General features: G+C 41.1%; 1 long non-coding RNA gene and 1 pseudogene across 4 annotated transcripts in view; one reads left to right on the top strand and one right to left on the bottom strand.

The window, feature by feature from the left end:
* LOC309605602 (large ribosomal subunit protein eL42 pseudogene) overlaps positions 1-23179 on the bottom strand; it is a 621562-nt pseudogene that overhangs the window by 380622 nt on the left and 217761 nt on the right. The gene's annotated exons all lie outside the window — the stretch shown is intronic.
* The window catches only part of LOC309605621, a 33219-nt gene continuing 16537 nt past the window's right edge, over positions 6498-23179 (top strand). For all 3 annotated transcript variants that reach the window (XR_014231441.1, XR_014231442.1, XR_014231443.1), the window contains exon 1: positions 6498-19784. This is a non-coding gene — a long non-coding RNA (uncharacterized lncRNA). The remainder of the gene's footprint in view (positions 19785-23179) is intronic.

Consider the following 23179-nt stretch of genomic DNA (forward strand, 5'->3'; position numbering starts at 1 on the left):
GAGATTGGCAAGGAAAGCGTCAGCCTGAGCCAGATGGTTCACGGAATAGCTCAGACCTCACCATCTGCTGTCATTCACAGCTGACAGCTGAACAGAAAGCCTGAACAGACAAGTTGTCTCAGGTGGCAGGAAAGGACGCGAAAGCAGCATAGGGGGCAGAGGGTGTAGAGGTGTAAGTCATAGATACCTCTTGGGCCCCAGATGTCTCTGGGGACACCAGTTCATGTTGGACAAAGGTCCAGATGAAATGTGACCCTTCTGCACTCTGGGACTCCCAGAGCTGCCCTGCCAGACCACAGCAGGCCTTCTCAGAGGTGTCCTTTGGCAGAAATGCAATTCGTGTTTCCCCTGTGAGGGCAGAGTCCACGTTCTGGATCTATTCTGGCACTGTCTTTCTTCAGAGACAACCTGTTCTGTTCACTGAAGCATCCACTTCTAACCAGTTGCTCTGGAGAACTTCCGGGGGCTTCAAGACACCCACGAACACTGAACCTGTGGAAGTAAGCCCTGTTCTCCATGCCTCTGGCTACAGGAAACCATAAGGACACTTATGGTGGCCAGAGGGCAGGTGAGGGCAGCAGAGAGCTGGAAACAGAAGCCCAGGAGAGAGCTAGTGACTGCAGCTGGGGGCGCTCCTGCAGGAAGTGGGAGGGGCACACCGAGAACCTCCAACTGCCAAGGAAGTCCCCTCCCCTGGGTTCACCCGGAGGCCAGCTCAAGTTGGAGCATAGATGCTAAGGGAGCGCACTGGGAAGTCCGACCTAAGGAGAAGCAGAGAGATGCCAGAGACAATAGCACCGAGAGTCCAGAAGAGGGCGGGGAACATGCTGGAGGTCACCAGGGGTCCTGGAAAAGCTCTGAGCATGGGCCAGCCTTGTTCTCCCCAAGCCAGGAGAGCAGAGAGGCATAAAAGCAAAGAAAAGCTGCCCAGTTCGTTTTATGAGGTCATCATAACCCTGACAACAAAACCTGTCAAGAACAGTATAAACACAAGAAGAAACAACAGACAGTCTCACTTTCGAATATGGACAGAAAAATTTTGAGAAAAACTTTAACGAATTGGATCAAAGCACATTAAAACAAAGATCCGTGATACTCAAGCAGGGTTTATTCTAGCGATGTAAGGATGGTTTGACATCAGGAAATGTATTTAAATTATACAGTTCATCAATAAGAAAAATAAATCATCCAAATCTAGATTCTGAAAAGCATTTGTTAAAATTCCACATCCATTTCTGTTGGTTCTTTTTTTCTTTTTTAACAGTTAAAATTTTAGGAAGAGTAAGATCACCTCTTTTTTTTTTATTTATTTTTTTCTTTCTTGACTGTGCCAAGAGGCATGTGGGATCTGGTTCCCCAACCAGGGATGAAACCCGCGCCCCTGCATTGGGAGCACGGAGTCTTAGCCACCGCACCGCCAGGGACATCCCCCGATAATCTGTTACCATAATGAAGACCAGCAATATCTTACTGAAAATTGAAATACTATAGACTATTCCATTAAAATCAGTAACCAGAAAAGGATGTTCAGTCTCACCATTATTCTTTAGTATTGTTCTAGAAGTTAAGGTCAATGAAATAAAGGAAAACATAAAAGAGAAACAAGAGGTGCTAAGACAAAATTATCATTATTTATCAAATCTATACCTTAGTTATCAATGCTATATGTTAAAATTCCAAGATAATGTCCAGAAAAAAAAATAGCAGTCAAGAAGAGCTTAAAAAATCACTCAGAATAAAAGAAAAGTGAATTAAAACAATGGGCAATGTAAGTTTTCTTAACCCCCTAGAATGATAGCTATCAAAACATTTGAAAACATGTCATTGGGCTTCCCTGGTGGCGCAGTGGTTGAGAATCCGCCTGCCAATGCAGGGGACACGGGTTCGAGCCCTGGTCTGGGAAGATCCCACATGCCGCAGAGCAACTAAGCCCGTGCGCCACGACTAGTTAGCCTGGGATCTAGAGCCCGCGAGCCACAACTGCTGAAGCCCACGCGCCTAGAGCCCATGCTCCTCAACGAGAGAGGCCACCGCAGTGAGAGGCCCACGCACCGCAACGAAGAGTAGCCCCTGCTCATCACAGCTGGAGAGAGCCCGCGCGCAGCAGCGAAGACCCAACGTGGCCAGAAAGAAAGAAAGAAAACATATCATTGATAAGGGTGTGAGTAAACAGACACTCTCATACATTGCTGATGGTACTGTATCTTGGTACAGCCTCTATGGAGAGCAATTTGTCAATAGTTAAAAATTATAAATGTACATGCCTTTTAATCCAAAAATTACTCTTCTAGGAATTTATCCTATGGGTATCCTTGTATATATGTACAATGTTATTCTTTTTTATTTGTTGTTATTATACGAAAATGGAAACAACTATGTATCAATGCTCAATAAACAATTATAGTGTCCATTCAATGGCATACTGTGCAGCTTAAAAAAGAACAAAGAAGCTTTTAATATATTGAAATGGAATGAACTCTGAGATAAAATGTTAAGTGAAAAAGCAAAGTACATAAGACTGTGCTAGTTTGCTATCGTTCGTACATGTATTTTTTAAATAGGAAAAATTATACTTACATACTTACTAGTTTATGCATAAAATATGGATGCATATAAAGATATGTATAAATACACAAGAAACTAGTAACGTTTGTTGCATCTGTATACCCTTTGGTATGATTCGATTTTTAACCCAAGTAAATATATTACTTGTAATAAATACATTTAATTTTAGAAGAGCTGGGGAAAATGTTTATAAGAAGGGTATTGGAAATTCTTTGTTTTGTCAGATATGAAATATATTTTTAAACTACTATTATTTTAAACACTTTTTTTTCGCAGATATTCATTTTTAATTTGTATTTATTTATTTATTTATTTTTGGCTGTGTTGGGTCTTCGTTTCTGTGTGAGGACTTTCTCCAGTTGCAGCAAGCGGGAGCCACTCTTCATCGCGGTGCACGGGCCTCTCACTATCGTGGCCTCTCTTGTTGTGGAGCACAGGCTCCAGACGCACAGGCTCAGTAGTTGTGGCTCACGGGCCTAGTTGCTCCGCGGCATGTGGGATCTTCCCAGACCAGGGCTCGAACCCATGTCCCCTGCACTGGCAGGCAGATTCTCAACCACTGCGCCACCAGGGAAGCCCTAAACTACTATTATTTTAAACATCACAAAACTATAAAACTGACAAGAGTAATGACAAACATTTAAATTAGTAACTTAAGCTATGATAAAGAAACATTGGAAATTAATAAGGAAATGCCAAATTATTCAACAAATGGCATTGGAAAAAATAACTCTTTGGCAAAAAAAAAAATCATATTCTCACCTGACACCAAATAAATTCCAGATTGTTTAAAATTTTAAATGTGCAAAATAAAACTATATAGAAACTAGGTTGAAATATTTGAGTAGTTAAATGATCTCCAGATATTGATGGATTTTCAGTTTCAAATGTTAAGTCAACCCCTCATTCCTGGGATAAGCCCCACTAGGTCATGCTATATTATCTTTTTCATATACTGTTGGTTTCAGTTTGCTGGAATATTAAGAACTTTTTAATCTGTTCAGAAGCGATATTGATCTTTAGTTTTCTTGTAGTATCTTTGTCTGGTTTTGGTATCAGGATAGTGCCAACCTCCTAAAATGAGTCAGCTAGTGCTCCTCTTCTATTTTTTAAATGAGTTTCATAGAATTAGTATCATTTCATTCTAAATTTATGGTAGAATTTACTCATTAAGCATAAAGTTGTTCATAATATTTTCTTACTGTTTTTTAATATCTACATGATCTATAATGATGTCTCCTCTTTCATTTCTGATGCTGGCAATTTGTATCTCAGTCTGGTTAGAGGTTTATCAATTTTATTGATCTTTTCAAAGAACAAACTTTCAGTTTTATTGACTTTCTTTTATTTTTCTGTGTTCTATGTCATTGGGTTCCACTCAATGATTTACTTTCATCTACTTATTTCGTGTTCAATTTGCTCTTCTTTTTCTGCTGGTGAAACCTTAGATCATTGATTTTCAGACCTTTAGACTTTTCTAATAACATTTTTTTCTAATAACATTTAAAGCTAAAATTTATCTGAAAACACTGCTTTAGCTACCTACCACCAATTTTGACTTGTTGTGTTTTTATTATCATTCAGTTCAAAATAGCTTATAATTTCCCTTCTTTGACATGAGGGTTATTTAGAAGAGTATCATTTAATTTCCAAATATTTGTGAATTTTCCAGTTATCTTTTTGTTATTGATTTCTAAGTTAATTCATTTTTAGTCAGAGAATGTACTCTATGTGATTTTAACTCTTTTAAATTTATTGAGACATTTTATGACCCATTATGTGTTCCACCTTTGTGAATGTTCCACATGCACTTGAAAGAAATGTGTGTTCTGTTGCTCTTGGGCATTAAATGTTCTGTAAATGTCAATTAGGTCAAGTTGGTAGATGGTACTCAAGCCTTTATTCGTACTGATTATCTGTGTTCTACCAATTACTGAGAATGGAATGTTGATGTCTCCATCTATAATTGTGGATTTGTCCATTTCTCTGTTCACTTTTGTCTTTTTTTTCCCCCATATATTTTGAAGCTCCAATTGAGTGTATTCACATTTAGAATTCTTGATGAATTGACCCTTTTATCATTAGGAAATGTCTCACATTATCCTTGGTAATATTTCTTGTCCTGAAGTCTACTCTGTTTTATATTAACATAGCCTCTCCAGTGTTCTTACAAGTGTTTACAAGGTATATCTTTTTCTATCCTTTTAATTTTAACCCATCCATGCCTTTATATTTAAGGTGAGTTTCTGTAGACAGCAAAAAGTTGGGTCTCTGTTTTTAACTGGAATGTCTGGAACATTTGTGCTTAATGTAATTATCTGTACAGTTGGATTTAAATGTATCATCTTATTTGTTTTCTACTTATCCCATTTGTTTTTTGTTATTTCTTTATTTTTTTTTCCTTTTACTGACTTCTTTTGGATTACTTGATTGTTTTTTCAGTATGCCATTTTATCGCTACTTATTTGTAGTTTTTGGCTACACTTATTTGGAAGTACTTTCTTTTTGCCTCTTGTTCTGTTTTTAGTGATTGCTTCACATTTTATATACACATATTTATCCTATCACAGTCTACCTTCAAATAATATGCCACTTTATGTATAACATAGACCTTATAACAATATGCTTCTATTTCCCCATCCCATCCCTTGTGCTATTGTGGTCATACATTCTACTTCTATCTATGTTACAAGCACTATGAAACATTGTTATGATTTTTAAACTGTGAATTATCTTGTAATAAAATTTTTAAATGAGAGGAAATTCTTTTGTAAATACTCACATGTTTACCATTTCTTCCACTCTGCTTTCATTCATGTAGCTCCAAGTTTCCACATGGGTCATATTTCTTTAGCCTTAAGAACTTCCTTTAACATTTTTGCAGTACAGGTGATAGTCACAGATTCTCTCAGCTTTTATTTATATGAAAAAGTATTTATTTTACCTTCATTTTTAACGGATATTCTTCCTGAATAGAGAATTCTAGGTTGTCAGAGTTTTCTTTTAGTATTTTAAAGATGTTGTTAGAAACGATGGCTTGTTTTTGTAATCATTCTTGTCTTTGTTCCCCTGTATGTAACGTATCTCTGAGTTTCTCCGGCTGAGTTTAAGTTTTGGAGGGTTTTTTTGTTTTGTTTAGTTTTGTCTTGCTTGTCATTAGCTTTCAGCAATTTGATTATGTTATGCTTTGGTGTGGTTGGCTTTTTATTTTTCCTGCCTGGGATTTGTTGTACCTCTTGGGTCTGTGGATTTATAGTTTTTATTAAATATGAAAACTTTTCCTGCCATTATTTCTTTGCCCCACCCCACCCCAAATTTAGGACTCCAATTATAATACACATATTATACCACCTGTTATTGTTCCATAGGTTATAGAGCCTCTGATCATCTTTTTAGGCCTTTTCCCCCTCTCCTCTGTATTACAGTTTGGATAGTTTCTATTGCTTCTTCTAATTGAGTCTTCATTTCTAAAATGATTTTGTCTGTTATTTCTAATTCTTTAGTTCTGTTATATGATTTCTAAGTTTTTTAAATTCTGACTTATGTTGTTCTTTAATCTCTTGTTTTGAAACAGAATGTTGTATTTTGATCTCCTTTTTTTTTAAAATTTATTTATTTTTATTTTTGCCTGTGTAGGGTCTTCGGTGCTGTGCACGGGCTTCCTCTAGTTGTGGCGAGCGGGGGCTACTCTTCGTTGCAGTGTGCGGGCTTCTCATTGCAGTGGCTTCTCTTGTTGCGGAGCACGGGCTCTAGGCATGCAGGCTTCAGTAGTCGTGGCTCGCAGGCTCTAAAGCGCAGGCTCAGTAGTTGTGGCGCACAGGCTTAGTTGCTCTGTGGCATGTGGGATCTTCCCGGACCAGGGCTGGAACCCGTGTCCTCTGCATTGGCAGGCGGATTCTTAACCACTGCGCCACCAGGGAAGTCCCTTGATCTCCTTTTTGAGCATGTCTCTCTGGCATGCTTTCACTGTCTGTGGGTATAGTACAATGCTGCTTATTGCTTTTCCTCATAGAAATTTGACCTTGATACTTTTCTGTTGATTAATTTATGGGAGTATAGTTTCCCTGAATTTTGTTCAAACAGCTTTTCTAACTTCACAGAGCTCCCTCTTCTGCAGTGTCCATGTAGTGTCAAAAAGTGGCAGTCTGCATTCTAAAATTAAAAGTTTATTTTTTTAAACAGTTTTCCTTCTGAGAGTTCCTGGTTCTTTCCTCCTTCCCCACTGTTATCTCAACCTTCTCTTACTTCCGTTTTTTTTTTAACTCTATCTTATCCATTTTTATTCCACTCCTAGAAGTTTCCCTTAGTGTGGGGCCCTATCTTTAAATGACACCAGGACTAGTCAGTTTCAAGAGTTCAGGTTCAAAGATGCTAGAGTGTCCCTGTTCCTTTAGGTCTTAGCACAAGCCCTCTGTTCTCCTCCATCACTGGAGTGGGCAAACTCCTTCCAGGTTTAGCTCCTGCTCTCAGATTGACCCTCCATGCTTCCATCATGTCTGATCTTTTCTCATAATTTCTCAGGTCCATCAATTCCCTGTGGCCTCCCTCTACTTCCTCCCACATAAATGCCCAAACACATTGTGATTGCTGGTGCTTGTATTTTGTTACCTAGTTTTGTTACAAATGTTGACCCTAGGTCTTTAATTTTTTTAACTAGTTGCTCTGTCTGTTTTTTATGTGGTGATTCAAGAAGATTCAAAATCTATGCTATCCTGCTCCTGCCATCTTCTCACAGTTCAAATATGTATCATTTTTAAAATCAGAGCAAGGATGGGGAACATTAGATATTCTGAAGTACATTTTACATTCCTTTTGGAATTTAACCACGGCAATAGAAACTTAGAATAAATTGGCTGAGACAAGGAAGAACACCCAACACATTTGCACTGATAATGTATGTAGCATCTTGTATACTCCTTTTTTATGAAATAATTTAGTATGTGCTTTTCATGTTTGGTACATAATCTTCATAGTGATCTTTTTAATGCCTTCAGAATATTCCACTGAGTAGAGGTACTACCAAAATTTACTCAACCTGGCCCTTATCATTGGACACATGGGCTGTTCCCATTTTTCTGCTGCCTCAGATGATGTTATCATAAACACATTTGTGCACTTAGCTTTTTTGTTTTTGTTGAATTATTTCCTATGATAGAATCCCAAGAGTGGGATTACTGGGTCAAGGGTAGGAACATCTCCCTGACTCTGGCAATCTATAATTTGAAAATATGTTTTGAGAATTATTTTTCTCATTATAGGGGAAAGGTTAAGACTCAGTTGTTGATGGTAAGGATCACATAAAGGAAATAGGACAATTTTCCAGGATCAGTGCTATTCTATTCTTTCTCCCAGCTGTCAGTCTTTCCTGTTTATTTTATTCAACTTTCATTTTTCATTGATTTAACCAACATTTATAGAGGGCTTACTATGTGTCAGACACTGTTGTCTCTCACCCACACTAGAGTGAATTCACAAGTATGTGTGGTGCTCTGCTCAATGACTGGAAGAAAGGGGCCCAATCCGGGTATGCCCTGGTCTATACTCTCTACAGCCATGAAGGGTACTGTGACTCATCCTCAGCTGACCCTTCCTGAATGTCTGAGATTGCTCAAGAAACCCTAGAATCTTTTGCCTAGAGAGCTCTGGTACCAACAATCCATCCTTCCCCATAGGCAGGTTTAGCCCCATTCTAGAGTAGCTTTGAGAAAAGGTTGGACCCAAGCAATTATAATTGCATTAGCTGATATAGTTGCTGATATAAAATAATCTTGTTATTTTATCCCCCAAAAGCTTGTAAGCTAGGACTAACCCCCAAGGTCTCCTAGTCACAACCTGACAGCTATACTGATTCAGTTCATACCCCTGACTTTCAGCCTCAGTTTCCCTGTCTTTCCATTGCCCCCTGAAAACTGAATTTTGCCCCGAACTCAAGTTTCCATGGCGTGGGTTCTGGTTGTTCTACTGAGTCCCTGTCTACCCTGGCCAGGTTTCCCTCACAGTGGGGCTGGACCCCTACTCCACCACTCCCAGACACTGGTTGAGTTTGTGTTCAATGACCTGAGTATTGAAAACCAAGATCCTGCGTGTATCTCTACTTTACACTCCATGGCTGCCCCCGAACGCTTGACGGAGCCCTGCAGTCGCAAGCCCTGACCCACATCTAGCCTGACTTCACCAACCTTTACAGTCCACGCCAGGACCAGTGGACTCCCAGGACCCATCCCATCTAGTCCCTGTGCTGAGGAGCCTATATAACTCATGTCCAACCCTGTTGAGTTAATAATCGTCTTCCCAGCCACAATGTTTTACAAGAGAGGAACCCAAGGGCCAGAGAGTGAAAGTGACTTTGCAAAAGTCAATAGCAATTCTGTATCAGATCTAGGCCCAGAGTCCAAGGTTCCTCACTCCTAAGAGGAAACAAGTAAGTGGAAGGCCAGAGAAGAAATTCAGGAATAGATTACACAGCAAAAGTCTAATTACAAGTCCTGAAGGCCCCAGGATGGGGAAAGAGAGGCAGCAAAATAGGGGTGTGAAGTCAGGAAAGTAGCTAAATTGACTTTATGTGCAGCCCTAGACCATCAGATCGGATCTAGTTAAATACCTCTTGCATCTCCAGAATGTCCCAGGGATCTGAAGCAGGGTTGGTCCTATAAGTGCAGGTCAGGGGCTCACATACATAGGCCAAGGGAAGAGAAAGGGTAGAAAACTGAGGAAGGACATAGGGGCCAGGAACCAGACAGGGCCTGACACATATAGATGCTCAGGTAGTCCCTCACATCAGCTGGGACCTCCCTGCATCATGAAGATTAGGCAACCTTTGCTCAAAATACACACCACCAGGGTCTTTGGAAGTTGAAAGCTTTCTCTAGGATTTCTGTAAACGCTCAGGACTCATAGAGTCTCACGTCCTGCTTTCTCAGGGTAACGTTCTTTGAGTACAGTCTTTGTTTAGCACCATATCAATCTAGGCACAAAATTTAGCCCTTTCATGGAAAAAAATTCATATATACCATACATAAGATTAATATTTGTTTGGGAATTCCCCGGTGGTCCAGTGGTTAGGACTCGGCGCTTTCACTGCCATGGCCCAGGTTCAATCCCTGGTTGGGGAAGTAAGATCCTGCAAGCCATGTGGCGTGGCCCAAAAATTAATATTTGCTTCAAATGTTGAGGGGGAGTCACAGGGAGGGAGTCCCATCACTTACTGTACAACAGACCACCTAGGAATCCTCGTTGCACGTTCCTGCTGTCCTCAGGCCCTGCAGCCACCCCCTGATGATGGTTTTCTCTATTAGCTCCAATATCACAGCTTCCCACACTGCACCCACCCTCACATACTCCTCTGGTTTCTCTGTCTTCCTTCTCCCTTCTCTGTCCTCTGCTCTTTCCTCTTCCTGCCATCTCTCCAAAGTCAGAAACAAATTCCCTTCCCTGTCTCACCCAGAGAGGCTGGCGTAGGAGGTGGGTTGGGGCATATTCTTGCACACCCACTGCTTCTTCACCAAATTCTTTTCTCAAACAAAGTTACTTCCCTCCCATAGAGGAATTCAAGTGCCAGATGTTAAAGTAATTCAAATTTTTTTCCACCTCAATATACATGTGTAAACAAGAAGTATGCAGAACTATTCTGACGCATAGTTCATGCCTGACCAAGCGCTATGATTGTCCTGTTCAAAATGGACTGATAAGAAAGTTTAGAACGTCCTGTCTGATTCAGGAGTGTGCCCGTGGTCATGAAAGCTCAGCTGAATCCCAGAACTGAGCCTGGGAAAATTGGATTTGTCTTGTGCCCCTTGTGAAGACAGTTTACAAACTGCTGATACAGGAAAGACACCAAGAGTGGGGTGCTACTTTTTTTAAATGAGCCAAAAAGTAAGTAGTGCCTATGAAACTTTCATAGAATTGTTCAATGTTTTTCAATCCTGCCTGGACTCTTAGTATATTCTCAGGTTGCAAACTTTGTGTTGAAATGTGATATCAATCTAGTTGCAAAAAAATGTGCAACAATATCTCATATGATCAAACCAGGTGACCAGGTAAGCAATAAAGCTTCAAGATATGTGGTTTGTTCTAGTTACTACCTAGTGGTGTAAAACAACAACCAATTTATTATTCTCAAGGATTATATGGGTCAGGAATTCAGAAAGGGCATAGCAAGGACAGTTTGTATTTGTTCCACAATGTCTGGAACTTCAGTTGGGAAGTCTGAAAGGCTGGAAGGTTACTCAATGACTACGTATTAGAATTTTCTGAAGGCTCTTTCACTCATGTCTGTAACACTGGAACATCTACATGTGGCCTCTCCATCTGGGATTTCTCATAGCATGGTGGTTAGGTTTTATGGTAAGAGGTCCTAAGGTGACCCCCAATGATCCCTACCTCCTGGTATTCACAACCTTGTGTAATCTCATCCCCTTGAGTAACTTGCTTCTAAGCAACAAAATATGGTACATTGATGGAATATTCCATCCGTGATTAAGTTACAAAAGATTGAGAATCAGATTCTCTCTCTCTTGCTGGCTTTGATGAAGCAAGCTGCTATGTTGAAGAGGCCCACATGGCAAGGAATTGAGGGTTATCCTGGCCAACAGCCAGTGAGGAATTAAAGACTTCAATCTGATAATCCTCAAAGAACTGAATCCTGCCAACAACCATATAAATGACCTTGGAAGTGGATCCTTCCCCACTTGCACCTTCAGATGAGACCCCAGCCCTGGTTGAAACCTTGACTGTAGCCTTGGGAGCTACAGCAGAGGAGCAAGCCAAGTTGTGGTCAAATTCCTTACTCAGAGAAACAGAGATATTAAATGTGTGTTGTTTTAAACTGCTAAGTTTGGAGGTGATTTTTTACACAGCAACAGGTATCTAATATATGTTCCAGGACTGAGCAGCCCACAAGAACAAGGCAGAAATTGTATCACTTTTTATGACCTGGGCTCAGTCACATAACATTACTTCCCCACAAAGTCACAAGCCTGTCCAGATTCAAGAAGATGGAACATAGATCCCGTCTCTCAAAAGGAGGAATGTCAAAGTATCATCATGGGAACAGCATGGGGGAGGAGAGATGGTACTGTGGCCACCTCTGGAGAACACAGCCTGCCACATGACTCTTTGGCCTTGTCCCATAGCAGGGCTTGAAGTGCTCATGTGTAAATTTTAAGAAAGATTTATTTTTTGGTGCTATCTTGAAATGGAGGTTTTGTTTGTGCTCCTCCTGAAATATCTCCTCTGCTTTTAAGAAATGCCTAAACAATATCTCAGCATGTCACAAGATGAATGGGAATTGGCCCTCCTGCAACCAGAGAGACCTCAGAACCATAATTTCCAAGAATGTGACCAACTATCTGAAGTACAAGCTTCTCTCCCCTTAAGAATGACTCCTAATGAATTACAACATTGCCCTGGCTACATGTTCTGAAACATTCCAGCATTGCCCCATACTCCATGCCAGCTGAACAGAATCAGGACAGTGAAGGAGGAGAATGCAGTGGGGAGAACCAATGGACACTCAAGCCAGGCTGACTCCACGGGTGCTTCCACACCCCACAGACTCAAAGAACTGCTGAGCAAGAAGGCAGCTTAGAAGTCGATCAGCTCAACTTACACTAGTAATGATAGTAGTGCAGTTAATAAAACCTGACTGTAACAGCAAGTCCTTTACCACAGGATGACGTAGATTTTAGTATCCTGATGTAACTCAAACATGTCAGATTTTCAGTTTGTAAACTCATGCTTCTGCTTAATACCCCGGTCACTGTAGCTTAAGCCCCATCCCACTTGTCTTCAAGAAATCCAAGCTTTTACCAAGTTCCCCTGGGAATGCCTATGTGGCTCACCCATTTCTCCTGTACTTTCCACCTCTCCTGTACTTTGCCTAGCCCCACAGGGAGGATCCTGGGTCTGAACATCTGCCTCCCTCAAGATACAACTTTCCTAAGCCCAGTCACTGCTCTGCCCCAGCATAAGCTATACAGACCCTTCCCCTATTTTCTCATTGTGATAACACAGAGAGAAGAGAATTACAACAGAGAGAAACTTAAAACCCAATATTTTTGCTCCAATTTCCCAGGCTCCACACTGGACTTCTATACCCTACTGCTCTACTGCTGCCATGGGGCAAGGGCCAGCCTGCTTCCCACAACGGTGATACTCTTCATTCCCCAACTCCTTACGATCCAGATAAAAGAAGTGGTTATTTCCCCACACTCCAATCCAAGGCCCAGCTCCTTTGTCTTTATTTCCTGATTTAGGAATGATCTTATTCCAGGAGGCCAGAGAATTTAAGTGTCCATTTCAGGTAAAACTCCAACTTCTAAATGATGTTAGAAAAAGCATTCTGACCATAGAATACCATGTATATGATACTACAGGCTAGACAATCTTGAGCCCCATAAAACCCAGTTAAGTTTTTTTTCACATTCTCTCCTCTGACAAGAGTTTATGACCAGGGTGATACAGCCTTCCAGGCATCTTCAATGTCTGAGCAACTGAGTTTCTACTATTTACTAGCTGAAAATGGCTCATCCATTTTCTAAAAGCAATAATAAACAGGCAGATGGCAGTCTAAATAGATACTGAGGAAATAAACACTGCTCCAAAAGAAACCCTTTGGAGAGATTAACTCTGTCTAATATAATGAAAATGTTTGACACAATTTTACTAACCATTTTAGGTTATTGGAGCCACAGAATATCAGACCCTCCCCATTCCAGAGTAAGATCTTTGCTCTACATTTGCTTGGCCCATAGGATGCACTTCCTAGACTTTTCCTCTTTAGGAGACAAAACTGCTTGCGAATTTTAAATCACAGTTCTTTTTCAATCTCAACTTATAGGGGCAGGACAGGAATAAAGATGCAGACATAGAGAATAGATTTGAGGACACGGGGAGGGGGAAAGGTAAGCTGGGACGAAGTGAGAGAGTGGCATGGACTTATATACACTACCAAAAGTAAAATAGATAGCTAGTGGGAAGCAGCCGTATAGCACAGGGAGATCAGCTCGGTGCTTTGTGACCACCTAGAAGGGTGGGATAGGGAGGGTGGGAGGGAGACACAAGAGGATGGAGATATGGGGATATATGTATATGTATAGCTGATTCACTTTGTTATAAAGCATAAACTAACACACCATTGTAAAGCAATTATACTCCAATAAAGATGTTAAAAAAAACAAAAATCCAAAAATCTTTGGGTCCACTCTCAGCGAATTTCACCTTGTTGCACCAACTTTATGGACGGAGGAAACTGAGGTTTCATGAAATCCAATAACTTGCCTGAATGACACCATTAGAAAGTGGGAGAGCAGAAATTTAGAACACTAACAGCCCTAGGTGCACTGGGGCTTGCCACTATACCAGGCCACACTTGGTCTGAAAGGAAATGGTACGTATCACAAAAACATGCTGTGTGAAGACCAGCCAAGCATGCAACAAATGGGTCCCATTCAGTTTGGGATTACGGGCAGAACAAACAATAGAGCAGGCTTCAAAACGAACTTCCGTTTCCAGGATGAGAAGGAAACAGAGGGACATGAGCTCTTAGGAGACACCTGCAGAGAGCAGGGACTCAAGCCAGAGAAAGGGCGTAAAGAGCCTGAAAACAGAGGCTGAAAAGAGGACGCTACATTCATTCTTCCACCCCACAAGTTTTCACCAAATGAGTCCTTTGTGCCTGATTTTGTGCTAAGCCACAGGCACATAACAATGAACAAGTCAGAGTTCCTGCCCTCCTACACAGTCTGGTAGAAGGGGCAAACAAGTAAATATAGAACCTGCATCCCGCTGATTCAAATGAAAGGGACATCCTGATTAAAATATCTATGGCAACTCTGAGACTATTTGTGCCCAAGGACAGCAGGAGCCTGAACGGGTTGTCATTTCCTTTGTCTCCCAACTCCGTTGTACCTGGAGTAGAATCCCTGGGGCCAGCTCTGGCTGGGCACCCAACGGGATCCCTCTAGAACTCTGGGCGGCTCAGCCTCCTTGTAAGCGTTTTACCCTGGAATGGTCTGGACTTTGAGGTACAATGCGTGACTATGACCACTGTCAACAGGCAATGACACAAAGCAACTGTAGTTTTTGGCAACAGCCAGTTGAGCAAATGCTTAATTCAAAAGCCTCTTATAGTTTTTGTGAAAACAAATTACATCACTTGCTTACCCAGGAGTGTCCCAACCAGGCTAAAGAGTGTTTTCTTTTGGGAGTGGGCATGCGGGAACTCTGCATAGAGTGAAGTGGCACAAAAGTCTCCATATCTCAGAGATTTGTCATGCCCTCAAGCAGAGCCCTTGGAAAACCCTCTTGGCAGGGAGGCAGACATTCTGAGAAGTCTCTGCATGCCAAGCCCTGTGCTGTGTTCAGGGAGATGCAGGAGGTCAGCTGAGGTCAATAGGGAAATAGACTTTTACTGAGAGACTTCCATGGGCCAGCTGCTGGGTCAGAGTGTTCACGTACCTTATCTCATTCAATCATAACACGTGTGTGCTCAGCTCCAAACATCACCCTGGACCCAGCTCAAGGCCAATACTTAACAAATCCACCTCTAAAGCAGTGGTTAGTGATACAGTGTTCACCACAGATTCCATGGGGACAGAGACAGCACATTTACATTGCAGACCACTAGTAAATCTTAACGCAACACCTGCATTTGTCTTCTCCCTCCTCTCCTCCCCAGTCTCTGTAATTTTCCTGTAACAGGATTCTTCCTCTCTCCCTCTCTCTCTCTCCTTATATACACAGCTTCTTAAAAGTCCCCTCCATCTCTCTCCCTGTGACTTGCCTAACCCCATACACAGAAGCCTAATAGTTAGCCAAAAAGCAAGAATATCATATTCCCCAAGCAGGACCCTTGTGAGTTTCACTTTGTCTCATTCATTCATTTAACAAATAGTTATCAAGTGCCCAGCACTGTTTTGGGTCCAGGGGATTAGCAGTGAACATGATAGACAAAAATATCTGCCCTCATATAGTTTCCATAATCTTATAGCAACACATTTTTATGTATAAGAAAACTGAGGTTCAAGGTCAGTTGATCCCACAGAGTCAGACACCTGGAGCCCAGGGACAAAATCCAGCCCAGAAAAAGTAGCTCTCAGGACCTATGCAGGGTCTCAGGTGCCCAGCCAGCACCCTGGGGCTTGTGGTGAGACTGGGTGCCTAGAGCCTGGAGAACTAGGTATGGGTGTCATGTTACAAGAACAGCACTTGGAAACAAGTAAGTTTGGGTTCAAGTTCCAGCTCAACTACCTACTTGGACTAGTTACTTAATCTTCTTTAAGTCTCCTTATTCCCATCTGTAAAATGGGGATACAAGTTAAACTTACCTCATAGACTGTGATACACACACACACACACACACACACACACACACACACACACATATGGTATCTAGCACATAGTAAGCTCTATAAATATTAGTTATTGTTTATTTATTTATTCACTTACTTTTGTTATTATTATTAGGGGGAACAATGGGCTACATCGTAGTAGACCCTCACAACTTGTCAGCCCAGCATCCTTCTTTTTCTTCTGGGAACAGACTTTCTCACAATCACCTCCCCACACGTTCCTAACCTTCTGACCAACCAACTCTCCCCCTGAGGTTTTCATGGAAGCCATCGTGTTAGTACAATATGACCCCTCCCTCAGACATTGAACAAAGCCGGACTAATCAGAATTCTTCCCCAGGAAGTTTGCAACCAGAACAGGAAAGAGGTATCAGTCTCCCTCCAGGGAGGTGAACCTATCACTCCTAGCAGCCATGTTTTCAGCCACATGGACTGAGGAGCAGAAAGGATCAGTCTGTAATAAGAACATGGAATGAAACTGATGTGCAGAGAGAAGCAGAAATGAGATATGGGGAGCTGTTCCAGCATTTGAGAGCCTGGTTCCACTTTTTTCTTGAGGACCAACTGAGATCTTGTCTTTGAGTTCCAGGAGACAATTTTCTAAGTAAATTCCTTGTTTTTCTCAAGCTGCTTGGATGTGGGATTCTATTCTTTGCCATTAATAAGAACCCTAATTAAATACAGGTCTAATCCAGCAGGCTTGGCCTTGATAATGGGTAACACAAGCCTCTTAAAGTCTTCTATCTAGGAAAATCCAATTTCCCCTTAATAGTCAGGTCAAATATCCCCAGCCAGTTTAGTAACCCCCTTCTTTTCCTGTTGATTCATTGGCATGAGGAGCTTGAAGTGGCCAGGTGGTAGTCTTCACTTCCAGTTTAATGGTACCATTGAGGTGCTCCCTGAAGGAAACATTCCTCCCTTGGGAAATAAGACTTCTAGACCAGCAGAGCCTAAAATGATAAAAATAGAAAGCAAAAATTTCACTAGTGGACCGCTAAATATGACAGTAAGAGGAACCTCTCCGACTTTCACAGCTTGATTCCTGGACCCATAAAAACTGGCTATAGGAGAAATAGCAACATAAATTGGTCGCTAATTTAGAGCATATATACATCCTGGAAGACATTGCCCCAGCTCTGCAAGATGTTTCCACCCAGCTGGCACTGTAATTAAGCCTTCAAAAGATCATACCACCACTTTATCAGGGCAGCTCCTTCAAGGTGATGGGCAATGTTGCAAGACCAGTGAATTCCATGAATGTGAGCCCATTGCCACACTTCATTTGCAGTGAGTTCCCTGGTCAGAAGCAATGCTTTGTGAAATACCATGTGAATAACACAATCTATAAGTCCCTGGATAGTGGTTTTGGTAGAAACACTGTGAATAGGGAAGGCAAATCTGTAGCCAGAGTAAGTGTCTGTTTCACTGAGAGCAAAGTTCGGTCCCTTCCATGATGGAAGTGATATTTTGTAATCAACCTTCTACCACGTGTGGCTGGTGCTCCCAGGGAATGGTGCCATAATGAATGCTCAGTGTTGGTCTCTGCTATTAGCAGGTTGAACGTTCGTCAGTGGTGATTGGAAATCCATGTTGCTCAGTCCATGAATAACCTTCATGGACCACTTTGTTTGGTTTCCACTGGACTAAGACAGGAGTGGCTGAGGAAAGAAGCTAACAGATGTCCACAGGCATGTCATCTCATCCACCTTCTTATTAAGATCCTCTTCTGATGAGGTTTCTGTTTGGTAAGCATTCATATGGGACAAAATATCTTAGCACTATGTTCATATTCAGAGAGTTCTAGCCACAGACCTCTTTCTCAGACCTTGTCATCAATTCTCCAATCATGATCCTTCTAAGTTTTGACCATCTAAGCAAACCATTAGCCCCGGAGTCAATATAAATCCATACTTTTGCCCACTGGGAGAATTTTCCTTCACTCCTACTTTTGGAAGCCATCCGTCATGGCAGGCCTACAGTGTGGCAACCATCCACTTTTGGATAGCACCAGCATATTGTACAGACCCATCTTTAAAGCAGACTTGGAATTTTTCCTTGTCAGGCAACTTGTCATAGGAAACTCCCCAAGAAGCCACAGATTTGGGATGAGAGGGAAAAGGCAATGTGATAAGAACACGGGCCATAAGCGTCTGTGCCATTTTCTTATACAACTTATTTGTGCCTTCAGAACTTGCTTGAGCCTGATCTCATACATACCATTTCTGTTTAATGATGGAATGCTGCTGTGAATGCCCAATTTTATGGCCTGGAGGGTCAGACAACATTCAGTTCATGATGGGCAACTTAGGTTGCATGGTAACTTGACTTGTGGTCAAGCATTCAGTCTCTACCAAGGCCCACTTACAACCTAGAAACTGTTTCTCCAGAGAATAGTTGTCTTCAGAAAATGGTAAGCTTTGCTCCATAATCTTAATAGTCTGGGCTATGATTCACCTACAAGAGACTGCTAAAGTGTCCCTACCTGCCACAGGCACTTCAAGCACAACTGGATGCTGTGTTATACAGCCCAGGTGGTAGAGTGGTTTGCATGGCAGTCTAGATCTGAGGCAGAGTCTTCTCTTGTTTGGGGTCCCACTCCAAATTGGCAGCTTTTTGAGTTTCTCAGTAAATTAGTGAGAGTTGCATGTCCAAATGAGTTACATGTTGCCTCCAAAACCTAAAGAGACCCAAGAGGTACTGTACCTCTTCCTTAGTGGTGGAAGGGACCACATAGAGCAACTTTTTCTTTACTTTGGTAAAGATAACTCACTGTGCTCCAGATCACTGGACCTCTAGAAATTTTACCAAGATGGCAAGCCCCTGGGTTTTTGTGGTATTTCCCACCCTGTGGTTGAATCTGTGTTTCCAGTGTATCTAGAGTAGTTGCTACTTCCTGCTTACCAGGAAGCAGGATAGCATCAGCATGATGTCATCCATCTGATGAACCGGGATGATTCAGAATGGAAAGGCAATCAAGTTTCCTTGGAACAAAATTATGACATAGGGCTGGAGAGTTGATACATCCCTGAAGTAGGATAGTGAAGAGATATTGTTGGTCCTGCCAACTAAAGGCAAACTGCTTCTGATGGGCTTTCTTAACAAGTATAAAGAAAAAAGCATTCAGATTAACAGTTGCATACCAAGTGTGTTAAATTTTTCCAGCAATGAAACTACATCTGTAACCAACACCTGATTAGATTTACAATAATTCACTGTCATTCTTCAAGATGCATCTGTCATAAAGTTGGTATTATTATACACATTTACAGATGAAAAGATAAAACCACAAAGATGTTCATACTCTATTAAGGTGAAGAGCCTAGATTTGAATGCAGCATCTATTAGGCTTTATCATTATCCTATCACAGTATTTATACCATGATTGCTCCCATTTGGGGCATGCAATCACCTTTGATCTAAGTCCTGTAAAGACCTACCAAACCCTGCAGAGACTATGAGAGAATTAGTTATCAGAAAAGAAATGTTGTTCCCAGAAGACTTAGAGGAAGTGCCTGATAGAGGTACTGATTACACAGTAGTTACTGATTACACAAACCTTTTCTTTATCAAGGTTTATCTGTGTCTCCCTGTAGTAGGTGTTATAGATAAGTAAACAGATAATTACAGTGCAGTGTGGTTAAGTGCAACGATAAGAACACGTTCTGTAGAACAAGTAGGAGGTGCCCTTGTGGAGTGTGGGAGTCAAGAGACGTTTTCTGAGAGGACACGATACGTGAACTGAGACGGATCAGAAGGAGTTAGGCAGACAAAGTGAGGCAGGGCAAAGGCTGGGACAAGGAGAAGAAACTAGTAGACGGGGCAGCAAACGCCAAGGCCCTGAGATGACAGCGAACACAGTGGACTCATTCAGTAAGTCTGGACCTTAGAACGTAAAGGAGGGAAGGACAAGAGATGAGGCTGGGGGAATTCCCTGGCCGTCCAGTGGTTAGGACTCCGCGCTTTCACTGCTGAGAGGGCAGGTTCAATCCCGGGCTGGGGAACTAAGATCCAGGGGTGGCCAAAAAAAAAAAGAGAGATGAGGCTGGGAGGCCAGGCACCGGCCAGATCATGACAGAACTTACAAGCTTTGTTAAAGAGTTTATATTTTATCCTGAGGATGATAGGGAGTCATTGAAGAGTTTTAAGCAGAGAGATAGCATGACAGTTTTACGTTTTAGAGGTATTATTAAAGCTACAGAGTGAAGACAGGAGAATGGGAAGCTACTGCAGTAGTTGACAGAGAAGGCAATGGCCTAAACTAGGAGGTAGCAAGGAGGATGGAGAGAAGTGGGTTGACTAGAGACACAGTTGATAGACTGTTTGACGGATGTGAAAGGGAGGAGTTGGGGATTACATTCACCAATTAGGAGGGTTTGTGAGAATTATGGTGCCATTCTCTGCAATAGGGAATACAGTTTAGGGGATAAAATGTTATGGAACATCCAAGTGGTAATGTCTGAAAGGCCATAGGAGTCTGGAGCATATACAAAACAAATTTAGACTGAGCCTCAAATATGGGAACCATTCAGCATGTGGTGATAACTAGAGCTCAGGAAGAATGTGTAGAGTGAGACCATAAGAGGAAAATGAAATATTAATGGTGAAATCCCAACGGGAAATTCAGTAGAAATTGTCGGGGGGAGGAATCCATGCCAACTGAAGGTCTGGGAAAAAAATTCCACAGAAAGGGAATTCACCTTTGAGCATAGGTATTCAGGATTAAGTGTTCAGAGTATCACAGCTAACCATAATAGTTAATATTTATTGGACATTTACTATGTACTAGGCATATTTCTAATTGTTTTACATTTATTATCTCTTTTAATCCTCACAATAATATCACTATTTTATAGATGAGAAAACTGAGGCATAGACATTTAGTAATATGCCCCAAGGCACATAAGATATTATTGACATATAACATTATATTTATTTCAGGTGTACAACATAATGATTTGATATTTGTATATATTGTGAAATGATCTCCTCAATAAGTCTAGTTAACATCCATCACCATACATAGTTACAAAAAATTTTTTTCTTGTGATCAGAATTTTTAAGATCTACTCTCTTAGCAACTTTCAAATATACTGTACAGTATTATTAACCATAGTCATCATGCTGTACATTACATCCCCATGACATTTATTTTATAGCTGGAAGTTTGTACTTTTTAACCCCCTTAGCCCACTTCGCCCATTTCGCTCACACCAACCCTGCCTCTGGCAACCACTAATCTGTCCTCTGTACTCATGAGGGTGTGGGTTTTTTTGGATGCCATGTATAAGTAAAAGCATATGTGGCATTTGTTTTTCTCTGACTTATTTCACTAAGCATAATGCCTTCAAAGTCCATCCGTGTTGTCACAAATGGCAAGATTTCATTCCTTCTTATTGGCGAATAATATTCCATTGTACATATATCCTACATTTTCTTTATCCATTCATCCATCCAAAGGACTGTTTTCATTCCTTTGGATAAGTACCCAGAAGTGGAACTCATATGGTATTCTATTTTTAATTGGTTCCACAGAGGCTGCACCAATTTACATTCCCACCAACAGTGCACAAGGGTTCCCTTTTCTCCACATTCTCACTGAAACTTGTTGTTTCTAGTCTGCAGAGTTGGCATTTGAACCCATGCTTTCTCATTCTAGAACTTGTAATGCAATGCCTCCTCCCGTGAGAAAAAAATTACTGTTTATTTTACAAGTCACGTTGTAAAGTCTCAACATTTAATACTCTGTGGCACAGGAGTCCTCACTCTGAAGCTAGGTCTTTTCAACAGAGGAATATTTTTATATACATTCTTTAGATATGCTATCAATTGTAGCAGAACTGCTGAAAATGTTATCATGTGCCAATTTCAACCTCTCCTGGTTCTCAAAGTGATTTGCACCTTAAAAACATAAACCAAAAAAGATGATGGTTCTTCAAAAGACCTGACCCTCACAACTGAAACTTGAGGCAAGAACTCAGAGACGGTTTTAGTACACAAAACATAAGGATTGCCTTACATTGATGCCCAGCGACATCATGGTCAACATTTTCTGTGTCTCATAGTTAAATGATTAATCATGGTCAAAAAGTTATATGCAATTTTTAAACACCTGAAGTAGAAGATTAGACTGTATCAATGAAATATGTTTTTCTAGAAGGGGGAAGTAGTTTGGATGCTAAAATATTGACATTCCGCAGATGTTCTAATGGTTTATGTAGATAGAAAGTTAATTGACATTAGTACTGTCCTGATTTTCCCAGGCTCTCTGGCAACGTCACTTCTCAGGCCCCACTTGAACAGCCTCTAGAGGATTTTTATAATAAAAAACTAATATACATTGGTACATGCAGACAGGAAATTTTGAAAGTGGCACAGCACCATGAGGATTGTGTTTCCCCTAGGGACAGTAGTAGCAATGGAGCTGATTGGAAATGGGGGAATATATATGCTTCTATTATTTAAATATAGTTTTGACACATGTATTGTAACAATAGCATCCACCTGTGAATAACAACAACAAAACAAAAACAAAAAACAATGGCTTAAAAAAACACTGGTTCTCAAACTTGGCTACACATTGGAATCCCCTGGGGAATTTTAAATATTACAGAATCTTAGGTCCCATCACCGGAAATTCCCATTCAACTGGTGGTATAAAGGGTCATGTAAACATTGGGTGAGTTAAACCTCCACAGGTGATTCTAATGGGCAGCTAAGTTTGAGAGTCAGTTTACTGGTGTAAAGAAGTAACAGCGCTTTTTTCACATAACACAAAATCCAGAAGTGGGTGGACCAGAACCAGCCCAGCTGCTAAAGGATGTCATGATGAAATCAGGCTTCACCATTCTCAGTTTACACTTCTCATTCTCTTCGTAACAAAAGGGCTGCTGTCTCCAGGCATTGTATCTAAGCTCCAGGCTAGGAGAAGTCAGAAGGGCAAAAAGCTTCTCCTCACATATCTTTGCCTTTCTATTCAGAAATGGAACCCCACTGCAAGGACTTCTGGGAACTCCTCATGAACTCAGACTGTATTTCGTGGCCACCTCCAGTTTTAATGAGATCTTGGAATTTATGTATTTTGCTTTCCAGCCTCTACAGTAAAAGAAAGGAGAAAGTGGTTTCAATGGTTATTAAGTGAACCAATCTACAGCATCTGCAAAGCATGGCTGTACCACTTTTGTAACTTTTATAAAATGTAAATATAGTAGTACAAAGACAGTAAATATAGTGGCATAATGACATACCTGGGAGCACTTTCATCATAA

This window comes from Balaenoptera borealis, assembly GCF_965194805.1.
Source record: "Balaenoptera borealis genome assembly, chromosome: 11".
Taxonomy (NCBI): Eukaryota; Metazoa; Chordata; class Mammalia; order Artiodactyla; family Balaenopteridae; genus Balaenoptera; species Balaenoptera borealis.